Below are 14,946 nucleotides of genomic sequence, written 5' to 3'. Positions count from 1 at the left end.
CTTTACATACAGGGCAATCCGCGGTTCGAGTTGCAAGTGACGAAACCGACGCGGATCCCCTCAACGATGATTGCGACTTAAACGAATTACTCAAAGTGTCCGATATGAATGCGAGAACCTTACAATGCTCCGCGAGAAATTTCGTGAGCTGCGCATATTTTGGTATCTCCTCCGCACGGTGCTTGGACTTGAACTTCTTGCGCAGCGAACGCGGGAGTTTTTCCAACAAGAATTTAAGGAGTAAGTAATCCCAGGAATCCGTGGGAAACTTCAACAATTTTAACGTTCGTGTATTTTCGACGAATGTGTCCAACAGCGCGCGCAGAGAGGCGGTCGACTCCGATTTGAGCGGTTTTGCGTCAAGCATCGAGTTCACGTGGTAATCCGCCAACTTTCACGTATCTTGATATCGAGAGATTAACGTGTCGTAAGCTATCGAGTAATTATCCGCAAAGAGGGGGAGGTTTTTTACAGCGTTGAACGCTTCACCCTTCAATGCGGTTATTAAATATTGATATTTTTCCATCGGGGAAATTTGCCGGTTATTATGGATCGATGTATTAAAGAGTGCGATGAACGATGGCCAAAGAGCGAGATCCCCCAAGAATTGTGGAAGCACTATTTTTGGCAATTGGACGGATGATGATGGAGCTGAGGTCTGAGCTCCCGAATCGTTCGCCTGCGTGGAGTTCGTGAACGACTGGTGTCGCTCTTTTGCGACATAATGCATTTTGTCGAAGGCCGCGCGAATCGCGTCCTCCTGATCGAACTCCTCATCCGAGGTTTCCTGGATTACCTTCAGGTGCATGTTCTCGAAGTCCTCAGCAATCCTTGCCACGCTCGAATAGCAGGCGAGGAAGGTCGCCTTAAAACCCGCGTCAGTCGCGGCCTGCAGAGAGAGCTTATGTACCTCCCGCATCCGCCGAATGCTCAACTCGCGTCGAGCCTTCGCAGCCTTAGACATGTCCACGAACGCGGCCAACCCAACGGAGGCAGATCGAGCATCAACAATCGACCGACTGTGACGATAAGCGCACTCCGGTACCCGTTCGGTACGATTATGACAAGGTCTCGCAATAAGATACGCGCAATGCCACGATAGGCAACTCTCTACGACGCGAAGACCGATCCACGACACACGCGACAATCCACCACGGGCATCGATCCCAACAATTCCGGGCCTTCCCCGCTCAATCTCCCTCAATCATCATTAACTCGGATCAATCAGTCGAATTAATCCGCCGGCAATCGTGTGCGACTACTCCATTCAACTACAAGACGCGAGGATTATTGAATACCGCACTCAGCACTGATATGCATGCTTGATCGATGGCAAGCATATATTTTTTTTTTAATGCGAAATTCCAACGATTGAAAACAAGCGCTTTCAAAATCGCCCCGACTCAACATCAACGAAACAGCGTATCGCTCTGTTATGGAGCGCAACTCTATGTAGAAAAACTATTTACACACGCGGCCCGGATCGACGGCCGAGCGCCAAGGCCGTCGACAGAGTGGAAGGCGTACGGCTCTATAACTCGAATATTTCGGGCGACGTTCCCAAGATTATGTATTCTTTTGCTTGTACGCTAAATTACCGGATAAAACCCGTCGAGAGTTGCAACACTACCAGATTATACGTCGCGAGATTGCAGCGAATAAGCGACAATAGCGAGCACGACGAGAGCGAGAGATCGACGCGAGTACCGTCGTCGCTAAGCGAAAACGAGAATGAGATTGCGAGCAAGAAATATTGCGTAAAGTTGTAAATCGCCAACGCGCCACGAGTGTCACTGCAACCCGCGATTACAAGTTAAATGAAACTATCGAAAATTTGCGAAAGAGCAAAAGATCGGTGGTATTATTCTACCGCGGAGCAGATCCGGCTCGAAGGACCAATGTTCGGAAGGGAATCAAATTCTCCGGTGACGATATGTAGTCATGTAATGCCTAGCCGATTGTCTTACTCAAAGGACCAGAGGGGGGGTGTTAAGCCCCCTCAAAAGGCTAATAGCGATGCGTTATGCATGCACAAGGCGATAAGTTAGCACGCGCAAGCGAAAGCTAAGTGATAACAGTAAAAGCGGAAAACGTAAGCGACTCACCTCCTGGCCTTAGCTTTCTCGTCCAGTAGATCCCGGGGCTGACCACGGGTGCGGGTGTAAAGCAGGTGGCTAGCTAGCCGGTGAAAATAAAGAGGCAGCAGGCAAGAGCGTGAGCAAGGCAAGCAGCAAAAGGACGTGCACCAATGCGAAAACGGTGGATCACTCGCGCTGGGTGAGTTGCGTGCCCGAGGACTGCTTGTCGATCAGTGGTGAGACGGTCCTGCAACGATCGTCGCCGGTGAGAGTATTCCGTTCCCTTTTCAATTGCTCCCGTCGGTGGATGAGCGATGGCAGCACCGATCAATGAGTCGCATGATTTATCAATTTTGGTACCGATCGCGATCCACCGACGTTTCACACGGAGCGCAAATAATAGTAGTAACCACAATCAATTCAATTCAACACCGCGCGATACTACAGTTACAAAACACGAGACTTAATTAAGCAATTATGATTAGACGTAGCAACGAAACAAAATGCAGTAAAACGTTAACTTAACAATCCACAATACATATATACAAGAGAGCCGCGCCAAACATACATTATAGAAGTCAATATAATGTTTGTGCATAATACATGTATCATTTCAAAGTATGTATGTAATTTAAGGTACATAAACAATTAACAAATTGTTATCAATTACGTAATGTCATATATTGGATACTTTTTCTTTCCAATATAATATCAAAATTCAGGACTGATGATATAATTATTTCTTTAACATTTTTAACAAAATTTTGGAGTTTTGTTTTCATTAGGATAATTAAAACATTAATTGGCATCTCGTGGATAAAATAATATTACCGTTCAAGACGTTTTAAAAAATTGTCTGGAGACTGGACGTTTGAACTGGTATTTGCAAGTATAATGAAACATTTAAATTGTGTTATTTTAATTAATAATATCTGTGTAATAGATATTTGCAAAAAAATGATAGAATGAAGTTGTAACCGTGAATTTTCGAATACTATTGGCTACGGATAGCCGCGGGCAATTCAGGGTTCGGACGGCGGGCTGGTTGAGTGAATGAACGGAGGCAAGGTGAATTCGGTTTAACACTATCGTTTATTCAATTATTCCTATCTAATATGTACAACTGTCCCTATCTAATATATACAGTGCTTATACTAAAGTCTCGCTGTGCGAGGCGCGGATGATTCACTGTTGGCGACGTGTGTCGCGGTGCGCAGGTGCGCGTGGCGTCTTGACGCCGGTTGGCTGCGGCGGGCGTACGGCCTGTGTACCGGTCGGTCGGTGCGTCGATTGGCGGTAGCGGCCGGTCTCGGTGACTCGTGGCGGTGCAACTACGGTGGTGCGGTGCGAGGCGGCGCTCGTATCGGTTGCGGCGGTAGCCAGATTGGCTACGGTGCTACGGTCGCGGCTGCGCGGTGCGGCGCTCCTATTGGTCGCTGCAGTGCGCAGCTGCGCGGTGCGGCGCGGAGCTCGGCTCGGTAGCCAGCGATCAACTGTTCGACGATCAGCTGTTGTTGTCGAGAATCATCTCGCGTGAATGATCCTTCGCGTCGGCGGTTTCCCCTCAATACGGGGTCCCCGTGTGCGGTCGGGATCGATAGCTCAGTGCGCGTACCGGGAGCGGGGCGGTGTTCTGCCACTCACTGCGTGGCGCGAGGAAGCGCTCAGTGCGCGCTAACAAGGGAACCGAGTGCGAGGTTATGTTTGGCACTCAGTGCGTGCTTTGGAGGCTTAGCTCAATTCGCTAAGAGGATCGGTCGGCTCAGTGCGCTAGACCGGGGAGATCTGCTTTCTTATCACCAGCGGAGAGCTTTTATAGCCTCCGTTTGGTGACAAGAGGAGCGGAGATGTGCGGGGAGAAAGATAAGCGGAAGGGATTGCGCGAGATAAGAGGGTAACGGCCTCGTATCTTTATGCCTTAACGACGGCGGAGGAACAGCTCGTTACAAAGTAAACGGTTTATTCTTTTGCAATGTATTGAATAGGTGAAAAGCATGCAATCTTGTCTAAAACAATTACACCAAAGTATACAGACTATAAGGTCACCTATCTAGCCTACCGATGACGTGTTTGAAATCAATAAAATATTTAAATACCTACTTTTTAGTTTATTATTTGACTAAGAGTCTTATCGATACATTCCTGTGCCTTATTCATTTAGGTATCCGACTCGCATGGAATGCTTGACAGTTATTGAATAGACTAAAACGTACAGATGATCCTTGGCATCCATATAAACATATCTCCGATATTACAGCCTGTGACCATGACATTGGCAGATCAGCTGGGTGTAAATTCTGAGCTTTGAGATTAATTATATCTCTCTTTCCTTACTCGTTCACTCTTTTCTTTCCTTCTATTTTTCTTTGGGTTCAGATGAAGTGTTTCTGTTTCTCTTTCTTTTGATATAAGCTGAAAATGAAACATAACACATAGTATTAATCTTATATTAGAATGGTTATTCTATACGAGGAATAAAAATTTTGTGTGACTTATCTGATTGTACACCGCATAGTGTTGTCTCAGCAAATACAGAACATAGCAGCAACATTGCGGCAATGTTATAACATTGTAGCAACATCACAGCAATATTACAACATGTTCTGTGTTTGCTGGGTACTGATCTTCAACGTGCGGCACGGCTGTATTTTCTTCCACCATGTAATCTGTGATGCGATATGCAAATCATTGATGAAACTAAAAATTCGCCTCTAACCTTGTGCACGTCAACACGTCATTAACCTCAAACTGTCACATCGCCGCCGTGAAAGACGCCGCGGATGACGCGAACTCGATCGCCAATCAAGACACGTAATTTCGCGGCGAGTTTCACGAACGCACGTGAAACTCACCGCGGACATGAACGCACATTTCTCGTGTCCGTGTCATTTCATAAGTTATTAACATAATTTACATGATAAAAACGATATTCGTCCAAAACTAATGAATTTTAATAAACCCTTTTAAGGTTTTGTTTTACTGTCGGACCTGATTTTTAACATTACATCGAGATTTTTTACGGTCCAATTATATTACCATACATAAAAAACTCTCTGTTTGAGTGTAATATATTTTATAATATATACAAACCACAATTAATTATAAAATGTAATGTGTATGATTATCCCGAGACTATGTATATTGCATTTTTCTTTATGTATATTACGCACGATCAATTTTTAATACTTTTTTGATGGTACCAATAAATAACAATCCATAAAAAAATCAAAATTAAGATAATATACCTATGAATATAATTTATACATATGAAAAAAAATGACAAAATGTTCATTTAGATGTAAATGTATATTAATGTATACTAATGTATACATTACGTATATTCGGACCCAATATGTGCCAAATCATAAAAAAAAAATATATATATATACGTATATATATTATTTTATTACTAAATTAACATTTATGTTAATTTGTATTGTCAAATTAAAATTTATTTTGATTTTGAATGTTAAATTATAATTAGGGATTTTTATTATTAAATTAACTTAAATTTCTCTTATTTTAAATAAACTTAGTTTTATAATAAAATCACATTTAACATTAAATTTTATTCTAAAATAATAATTAAAATTATTAAATTAAATTTTTTATTAAGTATTAAAATAAAATTTATTTAAACTCAGATAGTTAAATTATAATGCAATTTATTTTATTTTACTTATTAAATTATTAAATTGATATTAAATTTGATTAAAATTGATTTTATTTTGGATTATTAAATTAAAATTGACTTATTTTAAAATAAAAATTGATCTGGATTTTTTTTACTAAATTTGACACTAATTATTTAAATAAAATTTTTTATTTCAATGGTTTAAATGGTTTATTAAATAATTTTTACTTTGATTGATCAAAAGATGTTTACTTGAATTGTTGATTAAAAAATGACTGTTCAATTGAAATTGATTACTTTAATTGATGAAATATTTACTTGAATTGTTGAAAGTGTTTGTTAAATTGAAATTGATTTTAAAAGCTGAATTGAAATTGACTTGGTTTAAATTGTTTAATTAAAATTGGATTTGACTTTTATTGATTATTGAATTATAATTAAACCAAATTAAAATTATGATTATGTTTAAAATTGTTTTTAGTATAGCTGTATTTATTATAATTGAATTAAAATTGTTTAAATAATGCCTCGAAAACATAATTCTAACACTTAAAGAAGAGAAATATCAATGTAATAAACGAAAAAAAAAAGCAAAATCTCAGAATGATAGACGAGAGAAAAAACGAATGATAGCTAAAAAAGATAGTTTATTATCGTTAAATACTAATTTAGTAAATACTAATTCATTACACACAATACGTGAAATAGAAATTGTATCACAAGTGATTAAGACGTCAATTACTAATAGTTTTTCTACATTAAAAAATAGTAATGAAACAACTAATGATATAAAATTATTAAATGTTAACGAAAATGATGAAGTATCACATACAATTATAGAAACTGTATCAAACAATCACATTATTTCTCCAATTGCTAGCACATCAAATAGTGTAATATATTTAAAAAATAATAGATGTAGGGAATTAACTATTTTACGTGAAATGTCATTGCAAATTACTATAATTGACAACAAAACAGTAACATCAATGTTTCCTAATGTAAATGAAAAAAACAAACAAGTAAAGTGGCAAGAGAAAATTCGAGCTTCAAGAAAAGGATATACGAATATTGATACGTCTCACAATATGCAACTAGAAAATATTATAGAACATTATATAGGAGAGATGAATTTATATTGCAAACATTGTTGCGTACAAAAATCGTGCACGATAAAATTAATATAAAATCAAAATAACACGAATGCATTCGACAGCGTGTTCGGGCTCGAGAATCGTACGTGACGCCTACATGCATGCATGATCATGTTCAGACTTGCCTGTAACGCCGTCGCCAACGGTCGTTCTTTGTCTACGGATAGTACATCGAGCAAAAAATGAGAATTTTCCAGAACGAGTTGAAATTCGTATAAAGGCATGCCTTTTGGGGGAAAGCACTCACTTTCTATTCGGTCCTCGGGCAGTGAGCATAGTTTTCGACTCTCCGCGAAATACGCAGTAACGAATTGTCCGAACCTTCGCCGCAAACATCTCGTGCGTTGATCACTACACGACGCGATACGCAACGATCTCGAGTCACGACGCGCATTACAATAATAACTCCGTACGAAAAAAAATTGCAAAAACTTCTGCATAAAAAGCTGCAGGAATTTTTGCAGACATTTTTGCAAAAATTCTTGCAGCTTTATATGCAAAGATTTCGCATACAAGAATTTTTTGCAGAAAAAATCTGTAAAAAAATTTGCTTAAAATTGTTCAGAAAATTCTGCACAAATCACATGGAAATTTTCAAAAAAAATCATGCAAATTTTATGTTTTGTTTATAATTAAATTATTGAATAAATAATTCCGAAAAAATTTTTAATATAATTTTTAAAAATAAAAAAAAATTTTAAGTATTTCTTATATAAAACTTGAATTTTTTTTGGTATAATAGTAGTCCAAAAAAGTGTTTACTGGTTAAATTTATAGAATAATAATTACTCGTTTAATAATAATAAATCCACTTCATTTCTATTTCAAGTAAATTTCTATTTCAGAAGGATATATATGTATTTATTTTATTTTATTATAGTGAAAAGAGAGAGAGAGAGAGAGTACTTGCTTAAATTGTTAAGTTATACTGCGCTTTTCTAATTTTTATTGTCATTCAAAAGAAAATAAAATGTTTAATTTTTCTTTATCAGATTATGACGATTGCCATTGCGTCCCGGGGCCGACCATCCGCCCCACTACACGGGACTCGGCGTCCACGGATGCCCCTCCCGAAAGTCTAGTATCCCCGTCGGGAACCGATCCCCAATGCTGCCAGATTCAGGGATTTGGCACCGAGCCGCGGCTGTGGAGGGGGTAGCTTATAACAGAAAAGGCTAAGAGTCGACACAGCCCGGTTTTAAATGTCTTCTAGCGCCCTCATGACATTAACGGCATGGACATGTACTACATAGCCAATATTCATGTTAGGGCCAAGGATAACGCATATGTGTATAGTTTTGGTTACGTTCCGTACTAGCTATACGCATAAAACATCCACGCAATAACGCGAAATTATGTAAAATAATTTTAAGATACGATGATCGGTTTTTGCACGTTGTTATTCTTAAAAGAAAGAGAGAAAATAAATGATAGAAATCCACTCTTGGCCAATGTGTACATCTTTTTCTCATCAAAACATGTATCAATTAAGAAAAATTTATCATTTGCGTAAGAAATTAAACAAATTAAATTACAATATTTTCTGTTATTTTGATGATTAAATTATTTAATATTTTACTTTTCGCCTTTTATTTAAAACAAACAATGATTAAGGATCGAGAAATTCGATTTCTAATAAAAAATGAGAAAAAATATCGGGCAATAATAAATATTTGCACAATGCATACTTTTTCGTTAATTAACAATATATGCAATGTACACATCGTTGCTCAACGGAAACCGCGAAAAGGTGGTGGTCTCTTCCGTCAGGCGGAAATATAAAAAATTATTTTTTTATATATTATGTTTTATAAAAATATTATATAATATAATATAAAGAACAATTTTTTACATTTCCAGAGAATGTATAACTAAATGAATGAGCGAATGAATGAATGAATGAATGAATGAATGAATGAATGAATGAATGAATGAATGAATGAATGAATGATTGAATGAATGCATGAACATTCAATGTAGATAGAACAGAGGACAGAACAGAGAACAGAATAGAGGATAGAACAGAGAATAGAATAGAGGATAGAACAAAGATAGAATTATGACAGACATGAGAGGATAGATATAAAATACAGAAATATATAAAGTATAGAACATGCATAGAAAAAGTAAATAATAAATACCGAAAAAGTACATATTTTACTTAATATAATAATAAATAATAATGGTGTGTGTGTGTGTGTGTGTGTGTGCGTGCGTGCGTGCGTGCGTGCGTGCGTGCGTGCGTGCGTGCGTGCGTGCGTGCGTGCGTGCGTGCGTGCGTGCGTGCGTGCGTGCGTGCGTGCGTGCGTGCGTGCGTGCGTGCGTGCGTGCGTGCGTGCGTGCGTGCGTGCGTGCGTGCGTGCGTGCGTGCGTGCGTGCGTGCGTGCGTTGCGTGCGTGCGTGCGTGCGTGCGTGCGTTGCGTGCGTGCGTGCGTGCGTGCGTGCGTGCGTGTGTGTGTGTGTGTGTGTGTGAGGGTTGTATATGCATGTAGAAAATCTGAAATACCTATATTATACAAATAATAATGTTTAAAAAAACGAAAAAAAAAGAGATAAAAGAGAGGGAGAGAGAGAGAGAGAGAGAGAGAGAGAGAGAGGAGAGAGAGACGAGGGGGGGGGAGAGAGAGAGAGAGGGGGGGGGGAGAGAGAGAGAGAGAGGAGGAGAGAGAGAGGAAGAGAGAGAGAAGAAGAGAGACGAGAAGGAGAGAGAGAGAGAGGTATTTTTTAAACATTATTGTACATAATAATTTATGTATATAATAAAAATAATATTATTCAAAAAATAACACATTATTTTTTAAACATAATGTGTTATTTTTTGAACATTATTATTGCGTATCATTAGACAAAGAGGGAACAACATCTAATTCGGCTGGATATAATGTTAGACTGTTTTTTTGCTTTTTATATGGTACAGCATATAATGTGTTTGCTGACATAAGTGCCAAATGTTTTTGTGTTACACTCATATTTAATGCTGTTTCCCTCCTCGTCTTCAACGCTGATTTAAAAACGCACATGGCATTTATACAGGTCGACGAAAGACTATTTCTTTTTTTATTTTTTATATCAGATAAAATGGAAAAGATTCTCTCAGGATCCGCATTAGAATGGGGAAGTGATCTAATTGCATTTACCAATAATTTTAAATTTGGATATTTAAGAATATTATTATTTTTACGCGTTAAAATTTCTTTCCACATATTATCAAAATTCATTGATGCAAGAGCTTGCGTTTGTTCAATCGTGTAATCGGTATGCAATGCGAACCATTCTTCCTTTAAACCGGTTTTATCAAAATCACTTATTGTTAGAGTTTCCGCGACAAATAAAACGTCATTAAATGATATTTCTCTATTATTATCCAAAAGAGCAACTTTTGGTTGGAAAACTTGCAATTTGTTTAAAAATATGTTATTAACTGGTAATCTCCGTCTAATTTCCTCGGCAGCAGTTACATAAAATTTTAAACAATATTGTCTCATAATTGTTATAACATCTTCATGCCCTTGTTTCATTAATTTATTCAGATATTTTTCGCATTCTAATCCTAACGTAATGTCGTGAAGAGATTTATGATTATCCTTTTCATGAAATGAAATATTTGTGAGTATATGTTCTAATAATTCTGATTTTAAAAAATTTTCACAAATTTGTTCAAGTAATGTGACAGATTTAGAATGTAATAAATGAATTCGTGTTTCAATCGCTTGGAAAAAAGCATTGAAAGAATTGAATAAATTTAAAACATATTTTAAAAATAAAAAGTATGCTTTTATATCTATATTTTGCATCAATGACAATATATATTCCGCGGACTGCGTTTTTTCACTCACAACTATTTCATTAAGGAAATGTTTAATTGTATCCCAAGATTCAAGGACTCTTTCTACGCATGAATGATGTGAAAGCCATCGAGTCTCACACATTTTTAAGATTTTACAATTTGTTTCTTGGAAACACTCACAAAATTCATTAAAAATGGCTGTACGCTTTGGACTACTGTTAATAAAATTTGCAATTTTTCTCAAGAATTCATCACAAAAATCTGGTATTTGCGCACATGCAGCGCGTGCAACCAATGCAACGGAATGGCAAGGACATGAAAGTGTTAATAAATTTTTATATTTTTCTTCTAATTTTGTTTTAAAAGATGAATATTTTCCCGTCATAACAGACGCGTTATCGCATGACAGGGCAAGAATATTTACAAAGGGAATTTCAAGAGTATACATTACAGATTGAAATGCATTAAATAACTTATCTGCACTACAATCTCTTGCATCAATATTAATTAATTTTATTAATTGTAAACAAAGATCTGAAGTTTCGGAATCTACATATCTAGCAAAAAACGTCATCCATTTAGTATTTGTGATGTCAGAAGTTTCATCAATAAATACTGAAAATTTATTTTTTTTTACATTACTAACTGCACGTTCCGTCTCTACGGGACCCAAAACATTTGAAACAATTTGTGAACATTTCGTTCGACCCATACTCATGCTTTTCAAGACATTAGGATCTTGCCCAACATCTTGAAAAAAACTGAGAATCTCTTTTGCAGTTTGATGAGGAATATTTTTTTCGGTTATCAATGCTGCGTACCTTATTTCTGCGATTTTTTTTCGCTCATCAAATGTCAAAAGAGATTCATCAGTTTGCGTTTTCAAATTATCATCCGATTTGTTTACTTCTATTTCGCTTTCTCGGTATTTATTCTTGTGTACATTGGATTCTGCGTGTCGCTGTATTTCGCTTAAACCACCAATCATTTTTCTATCACAGACGGAACAGTAGTATAAAATGCAAGTTTATCGTTTGCTACTTCACGTAACCAAAATTTGAACTCTTTTATTTCCAGCCATTGTGGCTTAAATTGTTTGTGAAATTGAGTTTTATTACAGTTTGTTGCATTACTAATGCACGGAGTAATAACTCTGTTTTCTTTATTATTATTTCTGTGACACGCAGAATCCATATGTCTGGAAACACGTGATGAACAAGAAAAGTTTTTATGACATACGTTACAATAAAATAACGTGCTATCATGTGATACTTCCCGTATCCAATCTTTGAAACGATTATCATGAAGCCAAGCTTTACAAAATTTTCGCTTGGCTTCTTTTTTTATATCATCACGTGTTTCCATGTTAAATAAAAAGGAAATAATACAGCAAAAGCAAAAAGAAAAAAAATAAAGCAAAGATAGAAATAGGCGAAACAGGTTAGAGAATAAATAAGAATAAAAGATGTAGCTAGTACGGAACGTAACCAAAACTATACACATATGCGTTATCCTTGGCCCTAACATGAATATTGGCTATGTAGTACATGTCCATGCCGTTAATGTCATGAGGGCGCTAGAAGACATTTAAAACCGGGCTGTGTCGACTCTTAGCCTTTTCTGTTATAAGCTACCCCCTCCACAGCCGCGGCTCGGTGCCAAATCCCTGAATCTGGCAGCATTGCCGATCTCACCACGCTACTGGGAGCGCGTGGGAATCGCCCCGACGGGTATAAAAGCCGAGCTCGATCCGGATCGAGCACCATTCCTCGTCGACAGGGCTGGTCATCAAACCGCTCTGCCGCCTGGCGCACGCCGGCTTTCGACTTCCTGGTTCCCGGCGACGAGACCGGTCACTAGATCGCCTCGCCGCCTGGCGCATGCCGGCCTTCGGCTTCCTTGACTCCGCCGACAGAGCAGGTCATCAGACCGTTCCGCCGCCTGGCGCACGCCGGCTTTCGGCTACTTGAAATCCGCAAACCTCGCGACCGCGACCGCGTACTACGGTGCTGCGCATAAGCGCGCTTCCGTCCGGATACCGTTAAACTAGCCTGTAAATATATTGTAAATATCTTTCCGTAGGTTAAGGTATGCATCGAGCAGTTTACCCGTAGGCTAAGTATGTACATAGAATAAGCTTTATAATAAAAAACTGTTAATTCGATATCGGTATACGCAAGTTGGTTTCCCCCCTTCTCCCGAATCCTGGCATCCGGCGAGCCCGTCCGAGGCGATCGGGAAAGGTGAACCGTTACAAGAGAGATTCACTATAATCCTTTCACTATAATTATATAAATTTCTATAAATAAATTATAATAAGTATTTCTGACAAATTAATTTTGATTTATTAATAATAAATAGTAGTAAATAATAAATAGTAGAACATACAGAATTTACAATTTGTGGACAATGAACAATTTTTATATACAAAATGGAACAAGATTACGTTTTTATCTGGCAGTTGGAGAAGTTTATCGAGAGATAGAACAACCAATCCTTAGACAAGTACCTCAACAATATTTTGGCTTTAAACAAGACTTAAATATGTGCCTACTTTAATCTTTCTTTAAAAAAGAAAGAAAAAGACAACACATATTTAAGATACAATAACTGATGATACTTTGACTTAATTGGCCAATAATAATATTTACACATATTTAAGTCTTACAGCTAAAGTCTTAAGAGTCCAAATAACATTGGTGCAATCGGACTTTAATCTGTTTCAACTGTCTTACTAAGTGGATAAATGCAAAATGTCTTTTTTATACGGAAATATTACACATTTTCTTACGATTGATGACATTTTACAGCAAATAATATTTGATGTTTCTTTCGCAATAAATGAAATTGTGCTGGAGGTATATCTTCCATTTTTGTATAGTTCACAATCTTTAATAGATAGTTTTTTCCCCAAAACTATGTATTTAATATCTTGTGAAATTAAACATTGTATTTTTACGAGACTTGTTATTACTAATAGCACACTATTCTCAGTCAAAATACAACTATTGTTCCTTTTAGTTAATCGCTTATAATCGCATGAATGAAAAAGAACATTTTTATAAATAAACCCTTGAAAAAACCTTAAAAAGGTAAAAAAGATACGCCAAGTACATAAACGCGTGCTTTCCAAAATAAATTTGAGATCAATACAGTTAGCCAAGTATATTTTAAAAGACTTAAAGAAGTTTAATAAACATCTATTTAAAAATTGCTTAAACGGGCTTGATGATTAAATGATTAAAATCAACCAACGGGATTATAGTGAAACAAAAACTTGGCGTGCCCAGCTTAAAACGCCCGACTTAAAATGATCAATGTTATACAATATGAAAATTATTTGTACGAATAAAATAATAAAAAAAATAATAACTTATGAAAAACTTCACAAAGTTAAAAAAGATATGTCAAGTATATATGTCAAGTATATAAACGCATTCAAAAATGGTTCTATTCAAAAATTATTTGAAAAATGGGAATATAAGTGATAACATATAATAAAGCAGAAACTGACAGATAGTAAAGCAATATCCGAGTCATTAATTGCATTTTTGTATATATATTTATGAATATCAATAACATAGACATAGAGCCTTGGAAATTCAGAAAAAATACGAGCCGGGCACGCCAAGTTTTTGCTTCACTATAATCCCGTTGGTTGATTTTAATCATTTAATCATCAAGCCCGTTTAAGCAATTTTTTAATAGATGTTTATTAAACTTCTTTAAGTCTTTTAAAATATACTTGGCTAACTGTATTGATCTCAAATTTATTTTGGAAAGCACGCGTTTATGTACTTGGCGTATCTTTTTTACCTTTTTAAGGTTTTTTTAAGGGATTTCACTCCTTTTTGTAAAAATTAAAGAGTTATTTCTTTTTTTAATTACATTAAGTTTTATTATACATATTTTTAAATGTGTTAATTTGATATGTATGTATGTATATGTGTATATATTTTCCATAATTTATTTTATTTTATTTGTTCTGCAAAAGATATGAATGCATTTTTAGCATTTTGAGGCCAATTGCACTTCTTTATGCTTAAATCATTTATTATTAACACCCATTTTGCGCTTTTTCATTACATATCATGTTTGTATAATATTTATCTATTACATTTTCACCGTGATAAAAGATTGCACTAATAATTTTATACTTATTTGCATTGACAGATAAAAATTTTTTATTAATATTTTTGATATTTATTACATATTAGAACAACACTTGCGCGCGCTACGCGCGCGCTATTTAGCTTTTTTTTTAAATACTAATATTTGAAATAATAATTATAT

The sequence above is a fragment of the Monomorium pharaonis genome, chromosome 1 (genome assembly GCF_013373865.1).
Source record: "Monomorium pharaonis isolate MP-MQ-018 chromosome 1, ASM1337386v2, whole genome shotgun sequence".
Taxonomy (NCBI): domain Eukaryota; kingdom Metazoa; phylum Arthropoda; class Insecta; order Hymenoptera; family Formicidae; genus Monomorium; species Monomorium pharaonis.
Note: the sequence above shows the minus strand (reverse complement) of the source record.